This window comes from Microcaecilia unicolor, chromosome 2, assembly GCF_901765095.1.
Source record: "Microcaecilia unicolor chromosome 2, aMicUni1.1, whole genome shotgun sequence".
In the NCBI taxonomy this organism is placed as follows: Eukaryota; Metazoa; Chordata; class Amphibia; order Gymnophiona; family Siphonopidae; genus Microcaecilia; species Microcaecilia unicolor.
The window spans coordinates 379424036-379436465 of NC_044032.1; positions in this window are offsets into that span (position 1 = coordinate 379424036).

The window sequence follows — 12430 nt, forward strand, 5'->3', positions numbered from 1 at the left end:
CAGTAGAGGGCATCAGGCAGCGGCAGCGATTTTCATATCCTGTCAGCTGCTGAGCCCAGAGCCTCCCCGCTGCTGCATCCCGCCCCTTTTTTATGTCACTTCCTGCTTCCGCAAGGGCAGGATGCAGCAGCGAGGAGGCTCTGGGCTCAGCAGCTGATGGGATATGAAAATTGCTGCCACTGTCTGCTACTCTCTACTGAAACGTGGTGGATGCATATCAAGGTATAGGGTGAGGTGGGGTTCCGAGAGCTCTTAACCTCCTTTTAAACTGATAAATTATGGCTTATGGTGGTGGGAGCGGGTGGGAGTGGGTAGGGGGCCCCACTAAACTGGTCTGCATAGGGCCCCGCAATTGCTAAGACCAGCCCTGGATGGAGAAAGGAAAGAAAAAACATGACTAAAGGAAGAGACCCAACAGAGGGGATCACTTTCCCCCTCCCACCCCAAAAATGTGATTAAAAATATTACTTGCCAGCCTCAGATGTTATACTCAAGTCAATTAGAATAGCATGCAGGTCCCTGGAGTAGTCTAGTAGTGGCATAGTGTACTGCAGACAGGTGGACTCAGGATTCTACCTCCCCCTTCTTGTTACATTTGTGGAGGAAACTATGAGCCTTCCAAACCCCACCAGAAACCCACTGTACCCACATATTGGTGCTCCCTTCACATGTAAGGGCTATGGTAGTGGTGTACAGTTGGGGGTAGTGGGTTTTGGGTAGGTTTTGGAGGGCTCACCAGACAAGGTAAGGGAGCAATGGTGAGATGTGTACCTGGGAGCATTTTATAAATTCCACTGCAGTGCCCCCTAGGATGCCCTATTGCTTTTCCACTATTCTACCTGATGCCAAGCTTTCTTTTTTTTTATATAACATCTGAGCCTTGTGTTTATTGTTTATCATTAAATTTGGGCTTTGAATTCAGATCTATAGATGAAAAGGAAGTATCATTACATATATCCAAATACCAGAGTGCTATTTTTCCATACTTCATAGCAAGAGTGTACATTCCCTAATTACCTGCCCCAATGCAACTGAAGCTTTTACCTCCTCAGTGCATGTAAATGGTTTCATCCCTGTGTGGATTCTCTGATGCCATATGAGGCTTTATGTCCAACCAAAGCTTTTACCACACCCAGGACATGCAAATGGTTTCACTCCTGTGTGTATTCTCTGGTGCATTGTGAGGTTTACCTTCTGGCCAAAGCATTTACCAGACTCTATACATGCAAATGGTTTTTGTCCCATGTGGATTTTCTAATGCACTTTGAGATTTACATTACAACCAAAGTTTTTACCACACTTAGAATATGTGAATGGTTTCACTTTATTGTGAATTTTCCTGTGTATTTTGAACGTTTTGCATTTGGATGTATTTGTTTGAAAATGGACCAAAAAAATAAAACATCCAAGTCATAAAACATTTTTCCAAACAGCATTTTCAAAAGGAAAAGATAGACTTTTTTTGTAGAAAATGACCTTTCCTGTTCTGATTTTGGACGTTTTACAAAAAAGGTCCAAATTCAGACTTAGATGTCATATCCAAAAATGCCCCTTGTGCATTTGACTTGCCCAAAGTCACAAGGAGCAGCAGTGGGAATTGAACCCATGTTGTCAGCATCAAAGCCCACTGCACTAACTATGGAGTCACTCCTCTGTTTTGGATATCTTGCATTTGGACGTCTTTTGTTCGAAAGTGGACCCAAAAAAAGGGCGTCCAAATCATAGGACACCCATAGTATTTTCAAACACAAAAGATAGATGTCCATCTTTTTCAAAAAATGACCTTCTTTCCTGTTTGCAATTTGGACGTGTTTGTAAAATGTCCAAATTCTGATTAAGACGTTTCTTTTGAAAATGCCCCTCCATGTCTCCTAGTCTTTGTACAAGACTAACAGGCTTATTTTCGAAAGAGAAAGGCACCCATCTTTCGACACAAATCAGGAGATAGGCGTCCTTCTCTCAGGGTCACCCAAATCAGTATAATCAAAAGCCAGTTTTGGGCGTCCCCAACTGCTTCCCGTCCAGGGATGACCAAAGTTCCCAGGGGGGCGTGTCGGAGGCAGGACTGGGGCATGCCTAACACATGAGTGTCCTCAACCCATAATGGAAAAAAGAAGGGCATCCCTGATGAGCACTTGGCTGACTTGGTACATTTTTTGTTACGACCAAGCCTCAAAAAGGTGCCCAAACTGACCAGATGACCACCAGAGGGAATCGAGGATGACCTCCCCTGACTCCCTTGCAATTAGGGAAGTGGAGGTTGAGGTATGTTCAGGTTGATCTTTTAGCATTTCTGGGTGGTAGATCTATCAGCTCGGACATGTAGGCTGGGGCTTCACCGTTAATGATCTTGTGGACTAATGTGCATACCTTAAAAGTGACGCGTTCCCTAAGTGGAAGCCAGTGTAGTTTCTCTCGTAGTGGTGTTGCCCTTTCATATTTTGGTTTTCCGAAGATCAGTCTGGCTACTGTGTTCTGGGCTGTTTGAAGTTTCCTCAGTATTTGCTCTTTGCAGCCTGCGTATAGTGAGTTGCAATAATCCAGATGGCTGAGCAGGAGGGATTGCACTAGGTTGCGAAAGACGAATCTTGGGAAGAATGGTCTTATCCTTTTCAATTTCCACATGCAGTAGAACATCTTCTTAGTTGTGTTATTTGCGTGGGTTTCGAGTGTCAAGTGGCGGTCGATAGTGACTCCAAGGATTTTGAGCGTTTCTGAGATCGGAAGGTTTAGGTTTGGTGTGTTTATCGCGTTGAATTCATTTGTGTTGTATTGGGAGGTGAGTATCAGGCATTGAGTTTTTTCTGCATTTAATTTCAGACGAAATGCATCTGCCCATGTGTTCATGATGTATAGACTTTGATTGATTTCTTTGGAGATCTCTTTGATGTCTTGTTTGAAAGGGATGTATATTGTCACATCATCGGCGTATATATATGGGTTGAGGTTATGGTTTGATAGGAGTTTTGCTAAAGGAATCATGATTAGGTTGAAAATAGTAGGTGAGAGAGGTGATCCTTGTGGAACTCCACATTCAGGTGTCCATGCCTTGGATGTGGTTGAATTTGATGTGACTTGATACGAACGCAGGGTTAGGAACCCCTTGAACCATGTGATATTATACACTTGATTGTGGTCTTTCTTTGGTGTTTCTAGGTCATAGACCATAGAAGTCTGCTCGGCTCTGTCCTTATGTTCCAACTGCTAGAGTTGCCATCAAAGCCCACTCCAGCCTATCCAAATCTGCCATGTCAGTTGTAGGACAAAGACTATAAAGTCTGCCTGGCACTGTCCTCACATTCCAAATTACTGGAGTTTCCTTCGAAGTTCTCTCCAGCCCATCCTAAATCAGATTGCTTTATGCAGGACTCAGACCATACAAGCCATCCCTCTGGACCGCTTCAAGTCTTCTTACATCTTTAGTGAGATACGGGCTCCAAAACTGAATACAGTACTCCAGGAGGGGCTTCACCAATGATTTATACAGGGACCTCAACACTTCCTTTCTTCTGATGGTTACACCTCTCTCTATAAAACCTAGCATCCTTCTATGGTCACTACAATGTCACACTGTTTCGTTGCCTTCAGACACTCAGATACTATCACCCCAAGATCCCTCTCCCTGCCTGTGCATATCAGTCTCTCATCACCTAACACATACTTCTCCCTTGGATTTCTATTCCCTAAGTGAATCACTTTGCACTTCTTTACATTGAATTTTAATTGCCAAACATTAGACCATTCTTCTAATTTTTGCAGATCCTATTTTATCTTTTCCACTCCCTCCGGGGTGTCCACTCTATTACAAATCTTGGTATCACCCACAAAAAGGCAAACCTTACCTTCTAAACCTCGGCAATGTCATTCACAAATATATTGAACAGAATTGGCCCCAGCACCAATCCTTGAGGCACCCCACTACTCACCTTTCCTTCCTCTGAGTGAATTCCATTAACGATCACCCTCTGGCTTCTATCCATCATTCAATTCCTAGTCCAGTTCACCACTCTGGGTCCTATCCTCATCCTGTTAAGTTTATTCAAGAGCCTCCTATGAAAAACCACGTCAAAGCTTTGCTGAAATCTTAGATCACATCTAGTGCACATCCTCAATCCAATTCTCTTGTCACCAAGTCAAAGAATTCAATCAGTTTTGTTTGGCATGAATCTTAGCACGTGCTAAATGATAAGATGCCTATAGGAATATAATGGGTGTCTTATCATTTAGCACATACTAATCATTAGCGTGCACTACATCTGTTAGCACACTTAGTAAAAGGATCCTCTAGATTGCAGAGAAATAGGCACACACCTTTTTGACATCTACTTTATATGCAGTAACACCTAGGGTTATTTTATACAAGGTCTTTTCTACACGTAAAACAGCATTTACCTGCAAAAAAAAGTTTATAAAATTACCCCCTTAAACTTAAAAAAAAAATTGTTTGGCAAAGGAGGCTGTGTAGAAAGCAGTATGTAACTTCTGAGAGCTGTCCAGAGTGCTGAACTGTGGGTTTAGAAACATAACGCATAGGTATAAGTGTATGAAGGTGATAGATTAGGTTTAAGGAGAAAATATTTCAAAGTAATTTAAAGGTAGATGAGTGATTGAGTGAATGTTTGTATTCAAAGCAAATTTGAGCAGCCATATTATTTACTACTATATGTGTGACTGCAGTAAGGTGAAGAACTGAGGGTAATTTAGTACTGGAAGCACAGAAATGGATGTCTAAGGAAATCTCTGGAGAATAAATGAAATTAAGAGAGAGGTTGTGAAGCTGTTTTTTAAGGCTCTGTCTAGATCTGACAGAGCTTTTGCAGACCAAAGAGAAAAATATGTGTTAAACAATAACTTTCCATCAAAAGATATATTCAAGGGGAAAATTTAGACGTAAAAAAAAATCTACAACTTTCCTGAGAAAACTATTTTAGTAAAATTGGATAAAGGGAGCCTTGTAGGGAAATGCTGTTTTACATGTCTTCAACTTTCAAGAAAGAAAGAATAATCATTTTAAAATAATGCCCATTTGCTACAAGTCATACCTGTAGGCAACTAAGAGGGGCATAATCGAACAGGGCTGCCCATCTATAAGGGCGGCCATCTCTGAGGACGGCGCCGCGAAGGGGTGGGGCATCCCGTATAATCGAAAAAGATGGGCGGCCATCTTTTGTTTTGATAATATGGTCAGGGCCGGCCAAATCTCAATATTTAGGTTGACCTAAATGTTGAGATCACCGGCATTAGAGATGGGCGGCCCCGGTTTTCGCCGATAATGGAAACTGAGGCCAGCCATCTCAAAAACGGCCAAATCCAAGGCATTTGGTTGTGGGAGGAGCCAGCATTTGTAGTGTACTGGTCCTGGTCCCACTAACTGAATGGAAAAAGCCCTTCCTTTACCGATCCAGAAGGGAACGGGCATGCATGAAGGAAATTGCATGCAAATGAGCTGCTTGCTGTTAGCTCATTTGAACTTGATTTCCTTCCTAAGGAAGCGGCAGCAGTTGAAGATGGTCTTGCAATCCCACCTCTGGATTGCAAGACCAGTACTCTAACCACTAGGCCACTCTGCCACTCCTCCACTCTGTGCCACTCCCTTGAAATTTGGCCGTCCCTGGGGGAGGGGGCAGTTGAGGACGTCCAAAATGTTTGACAGAAGGATGTCCACACCTTCGTTATGCCAACACTGACACACACATACCTCCCCCCCAGAGACCTGCATACTGCCCCCCCCCCCCACAGGGGTGGCTACATTTCAAGGTAGTGGAATAGAGTGGAGGAGTGGCCTAGTGGTTAGAGTGCTGGTTTTAAAATCCAGAGGTGGCCAGTTCAAATCCCACTGCTGCTACTTGTGATCCAAAATCCAAATAAATAAATAAAGAGGGTTTCAGAGGCATAGCAAAGGCATGGACATCCTTCTCACAGAAACATCTTCAACTGCTGCCACTTCCTTAGGAAGGAAATCAAGTTCAAATGAGCTAACAGCAAGCAGCTCATTTGCATGCAATTTCCTTCATGCTATGCTTCTGACCCCCTCTTTATTTATTTGGATTTTGGATCACAAGTAGCAGCAGTAGTCAGATTTGAACCACCACCTGGCCACCTGTGGATTGCAAGACCAGTGCTCTAACCACTAGGCCACTCTGTCACTCCTGCACTCTGTGCCACTCCCTTGAAATTTGGCCGTCCCTGTGGGAGGGGGCAGTTGAGGACATCCAAAATGTTTGATAGAAGGACGTCCACACCTTCGTTATGCCAACACTGACACACACATACCTCCCCCCCCCCCCAGAGACCTGCATACTGCCCCCCCCCCCCCCCCCCACAGGGGTGGCTAAATTTCAAGGTAGTGGACTAGAGCAGAGGAGTGGCCTAGTGCTTAGAGTGCTGGTCTTAAAATCCAGAGGTGGCCAGTTCAAATCCCACTGCTGCTACTTGTGATCCAAAATCCCAATAAATAAATAGGGTGTCAGAAGCATAGTACAGGCATGGACATCCTTCTCACAGAAACATCCTCATTTTGGACAGTCACAGGGAAGGACATCCTCAACTGCCATTGCAGGAAAGGAGGCATAGCGAAGGACATACTCTAAAAAAAAAAGAGAAAAGTTTTTGAAGTTTTTTTTCGGGGTGGGAGGTGGTTAGTGACCACTGGGGAAGTCAGGGGAGGTCATCCCCGATTTCCCCCAGTGGTCATCTGGTCAGTTCAGGCACCTTTTTGATGCTTGGTCGTGAAAAAAATGGACCAAATGCTCAGGGCCGGCTTTCTTTTTTTCCATTATCGCCCCAAGCCCCCGTCCCGCCTTCACTAGCCTGCTGACACGCCCCCTTGAACTTTTGCCAGCTCCGCGACGGAAAGCAGTTGATGGTGGCCAAAATTGGCTTTCGATTATACTGATTTGGCCGGCTTTAGGAGAAGGCCGGCATCTCCCGATTTGTGTCAGAAGATGGCCAGCCTTGTCATTCGAAAATAAGCAGGTAAGGGTCAGTTTGAACCAAAATTTCCAAGCTGAAAAGTACTTTATTTTGAGAAAATGTATGTATAGTTAGCAAAACATACATTCTCATTCTGAATTTAAGTATATTAAAGAAAGAGGATGGGATTTTGATATACCACCTTTCTGTGCTTACAATCAAAGCAGTTTGCATATTATATACAGGTACTTATTTTGTACCTGGGCAATGGAGGTTCAAGTGACTTGCTCAAAGTCACAAGGAGATGCAGTGGGAATTGAACCCAGTTCCCTTGATTCTCAGACTTTTATGGCCTTTGTCCCACAAATGACAAGACAGATTTGGATAGGCTGGTCTTTGACGGCAAGTCTAGTAGTTAGAACACAAGGACAAGTAGAATTTTACTGCAACAAGAACAGAGATGGATAGTCAGGTTATGCTCTTTAGAACCCAAAGGGTTCAACTCGCTTATTGAATGGTGTCATTTTTTCTAGACTGGTCCCTATTGGTTGGTGTGTTTGAAGGCGTCTGACATCAGAACTTTATTAAATAGAAGCCATTTTGCCTGTTGCATTGTGCTGAAGATTGCCATAGAAGATGTAGACTATCCACCTTATTTTCGAAAGAGAAAGATGCCCATATTTCGACCCAAATCGGGAGATGGGCATCTTTCTCCCGTGGGTGCCCAAATCGGTATTATTGAAAGCCGATTTTGGGCGTCTTCAACTGCAATCTGTCACGGAAACGGCCAAAGTTGATGGGGTGTGTCGGAGGCGTGGTGAAGGCAGGACTGGGACGTGTTTATCGGCTGAGGAGAGATGGGCGTCCTCGGCCTATATTTGAAAAAAGAAAGGCGGTTTTAGCGTGAATTTGGGTCACTTTTTTGGGACCCTTTTTTCCCCGAACAAGTCCCAAAAAAGTGCCCTAAATGACTAGATGACCACCGGAGGGAATCGGGGATGACCACCCCTGACTCCCCCAGTAGTCACTAACCCCCTCCCACCAAAAAAAAACAACTTAAAAAACTTTTTTTCCAGCCTTTAAGCCAGCCTCAAATATCATACCCAGCTCCATCACAGCAGTATGCAGGTCCCTAGAGCAGTTGTTAGTGGGTGCAGTGGACTTCAGGCAGGTGGACCCAGGGCCATCCCCCCCTACCTGTCACACTTGTGGTGGTAAATGGGAGCACGCTCCAAACCGCCCCCAAAACCCACTGTACCCACATCTAGGTGCCCCCCTTCAGCCATAAGTGCTATGGTAATGGTGTAGAGTTGTGGGCAGTGGGTTTTGGGGGGGATTTGGGGGGCTCAGCACCCAAGGAAAGGGAGCTATGGACTTCAGAGGTAGTTAACTTTTTAATTGTTACAAGTGCCCCCTAGGGTGCCCGGTTGGTGTCCTGGCATGTGAGGGGGACCAGTGCACTACAAATCCTGGCCCCTCCCACGACCCAATGCCTTGGATTTGTTCATTTTTAGCTAGGCGCCTTCGGTTTCCATTATCGCTGAAAAACAAAACTGCCTAGCTCAAATCTGTAGAAATCCGATGCATTTGGCTGGCACAAACCGCATTATCAGAAAAAAGATGGACGCCCATTTTTTTTGAAAATACAGTGTGTCCCGCCCCTTCAAGTACCCGTTCTCGGAGACAGATGCCCATGGAGATGGGCGTTTGCATTCGATTATGCCCCTCCACGTATTATGCCTGTATGAGATTGCATTTGTTTTACTATTGTTCTCTTTAGAAGACACCCCGCCATCTGGGACCCTGAAGCAGCTAAGCGAAATGCTGGCCATCGTTGGCTCGGGGGGGGGGGGGGTGTACTGCCTGAAAAGTGATGGCTTGGCTCTGATTCTACACATTAGATTGGTTCCTAAAAGATAAGTGCTTTTTTGTTGGTGCCTTACCTGGATATAGACACAAATTGCCAGAAAATAATACAATGAGAAGTAATATAGAAAGAATGCAATGAGAAGCAACAAAAAAAGATCATTTAGATTATTTCAGCTCTTTAAATCTTTTTTCAGATTCTGAGCTCTTTGAGGCTTGTCCTTCCTTTTATGTAATAAATAATTCCGTCGGCAGCCAACTGCGGTCCTTCCCCAGGATTTTCTTCCATGAACACTGAAGAAAAGTAATTGTTTAGCACATTTGCTTTATCCTCATAACTTTCCACATTGCCATTCTCATTATCTTTCAGTCTCACAATTCCATTCCTATCTTTTTTCCTTTCTGCAATATATCTGAAAAAGGTCTTGTCACCTCTCTTGACATGTTTAGCCATTTTTTCTTCTGTCCACAATTTTTCTAGCCATATTTCCTTCTCTGTTTCTTTAAGTTTAATCCAATAATCTTTTCTGTGATCCTCTTGTTATGTTTTTCTGTATCTCTTGAATGAAGCTCTTTTGCTCTTATTTTTTTCAGCCACTTGTTTGGAGATCCAAATAGGCTTTCTCTTTCTCTTGTTTTTGTTTACTTTCCTTGTATAAAGATCAGTTGCCATATTTATAGCAGCTTTCAGCTTGGACCACTGATTTTCCACTTCACCTGTGCCTACTCATGCCATCAGTTCCTTCTTCAGGTATTGCCCCATTTTACCAAAATCAGTACATCTGAAATCCTGTACTTTGAGTTTTGTGTGTCTGCACTCCACCTTTGCCCTTATATCAAACCATCCTGTATAATAAAAAGCACCGCCAACATTCTGAAGCTGACTCCATGGCACTGTGGCAGTGTAGGGTTTGTAAGTCTGTAGTTCAGCATTTCATTGGCTCTCACTGTCCCCGCCATCACTAATCAGACAGAACGGAACTTGGAGGAGGGAAGTGGAGTGGATTGAATCTCTAACAAACAATCATATACAGGGAGGTATGAACATCAGTGGAGGCAAGTGCACAGAACGGAAGGGAAGACAAACATTTAATCACTTTTGTCACTCACACACATCACACACACACACACAGACATCACACACTCAATCACTCTGTGCATCTCTCTCTTACACTGTCTGTAAAACACACTGTCACTCTCAGTCTCTCACATGGGCAACTGTATGTTGCATTCTCATGAATACGGAGCTCTTCTGATGTGATTGTTAAACTGATTGAAGGGCCTGAACAAGGAAAACTTTTACCACATTGTAACACAGTGTACACAAAAACTATTGTATATAAAGAAATCTTACACATGTAAACAACAATTATATTCAGAATACAACCACGGAAACATTAATGGCAGGAACTCATTACATTGCTAGCGCCCGTTTCATTGCGTTAAGAAACGGGCCTTTTTTACTAGTATCATATAATGATCACTATAACATAGGTAGGCACCCATCTGGATACTGGAAACACTTCTGCCATATGTGAGAACTAGATCCAGCGTCCACCCTTCTCTAGTGGGTTCCGTCACCATTTGTCTGAGCAAGGTACTTTGACAGGCATACACGATCTCCCTACTCCTTTCCAATTCTGCTGACAGGACATTCTAATCCACATCAGGAAAGTTGAAATCTCCCAAAAGTAGCACCTTCCCTTTCATAACAAGCTTTGGAATATCTTCTATCAGATCCTTGTCCAGCTTCTCTATTTGTGTCCGAGGTCTGTAGATAACCCCTGTGTGGATACAAATTCCATCTTCTCTTTCCAGGATGATCCATAAAGCTTCTTCCTTTCCTCAGACTCCCCGCATTTCAGTCACTCTGATATTGTTTCTCATGTACAGCGCCATTCCTCCACCTCTTCAGCCCTCCCTATCCTTCCTAAAAAGATTATAGCCTGGTTTGTTCACGTCACATTTATGGTAATCATAATCTGGTTGCCGTATCTCAAAAAAGATATAGTGGAATTAGAAAAGGTTCAAAGAAGAGTGACTAAAATGATAAAGGGGATGCAACTCCTCTCGTATGAGGAAAGGCTAAAGAGGTTAGGGCTCTTCAGCTTGTAAAAGAGACAGATGAGGGGAGATATGATTGAGGTCTACAAAATCCTGAGTGGTGTAAAATGAGTAGAAGTAAATCAATTGTTTACTCATTCCAAAGGTACAAAGACTAGGGGACACTCAAGGAAGTTACATGAAAATACTTTTAAAACAAATAGGAGGAAATATTTTTTCACTCAATGGACTGCAGTAGTGAAACAGTCACGAGTACCACGAACCCTGAGGAAGGAATTGAAACCTTGGACATTGTTGGCCATGGGAAGAGAAGGAGACTGTGCTACAGCAAGATAAGTCATTATATTTTGCACACGTTTATACTTAAAGTAGTGTTAAAAACTTTCTATAACATTAAACAGACTTATGGAGGTTTTTGTGCCAATGATGACAGTTAGTGCTCCAGATAGTTGAAGGCTGTCGAGCCATACAACAAGGAGTCTCTTGAGGCTTTTCCTCCATTAATTGATAAGCAGTAGCAAGATCACATTAAGGGACTTAGATAATCATGAGGATATTGTTGATTGATTTGCTACAGAAGTAGTATTATCCTTTGTGGCTCTCAGATTCGATTACAGAAAGATGTAGTTCATCATTACAGAATAGCCTTTTATTTTTCCACGTATTACCCCATTACTGGGCCAGGCAGTGACTATCCAGCAAGTGTAGTAGCCACCAGAGCTTATGCAGACCCCAGCTGAATATCATCCTGGACTCATAAAACTTTCTGTAAGTGCTTCTACCCCTCCAATCTCCTGTTCCAGTCCCAATCCCCTCTCCCAGTTCTGCTGCCCCTTTTATCAACTCCCTTAGTTCTAATCCCCCTCCCTCCCTGCAAAACAAAAAACTCTTGCCCTGAGGCCCCACTCCAAATGAGCTAGAAAACATGTGACACTTAAATTTTGCATGTTTTCTAGCACATATGTTATGCACTGTTTTTGGAGACAGTTTCATTATACCAAAAAAAAAACCCTTGTTGGGGAACCAGTTTCATTATACAAAAACAAACAAACAAAAAAAACCCTTATTGTTGAGGACTATTATTCTGGCATAAGATTTTCTTCTCATGCCAGTTAAATGGCACATTTTTTTCTCATGCCAGATAAGTGACACATTTTGAGGGGCATAATCAAAAGGGATGCCCAAGTTTTGTTGAGAATGTCCTCGCAAAACGTCCTGGTGGAGGGGTGGGGAAACCCGTATTTTCGAAACAAGATGGACGTCCATCTTTCATTTTGATAATACGGTCGGGGACGCCCAAATCTTGAAATTTAGGTCGTACTTAGAGATGGTCGTCTCTAGACTTGGTCGTTTCTGATTTTCGGTGATAATGGAAACTAAGGACGCCCATCTCAGAAACAACCAAATGCAAGCCCTTTGGTCATGGGAGGAGCCAGCATTTCTAGTGCACTGGTCCCCCTCTCATACCAGGACACCATCTGGGCACCCTAGGGGGCACTGCAATGGACTTCATAAAATGCTCCCAGGAACATAGCTCCCTTACTTTGTCTGCTGAGCCCCCCAAACCCCCCTAAAACCCAGTACCCCC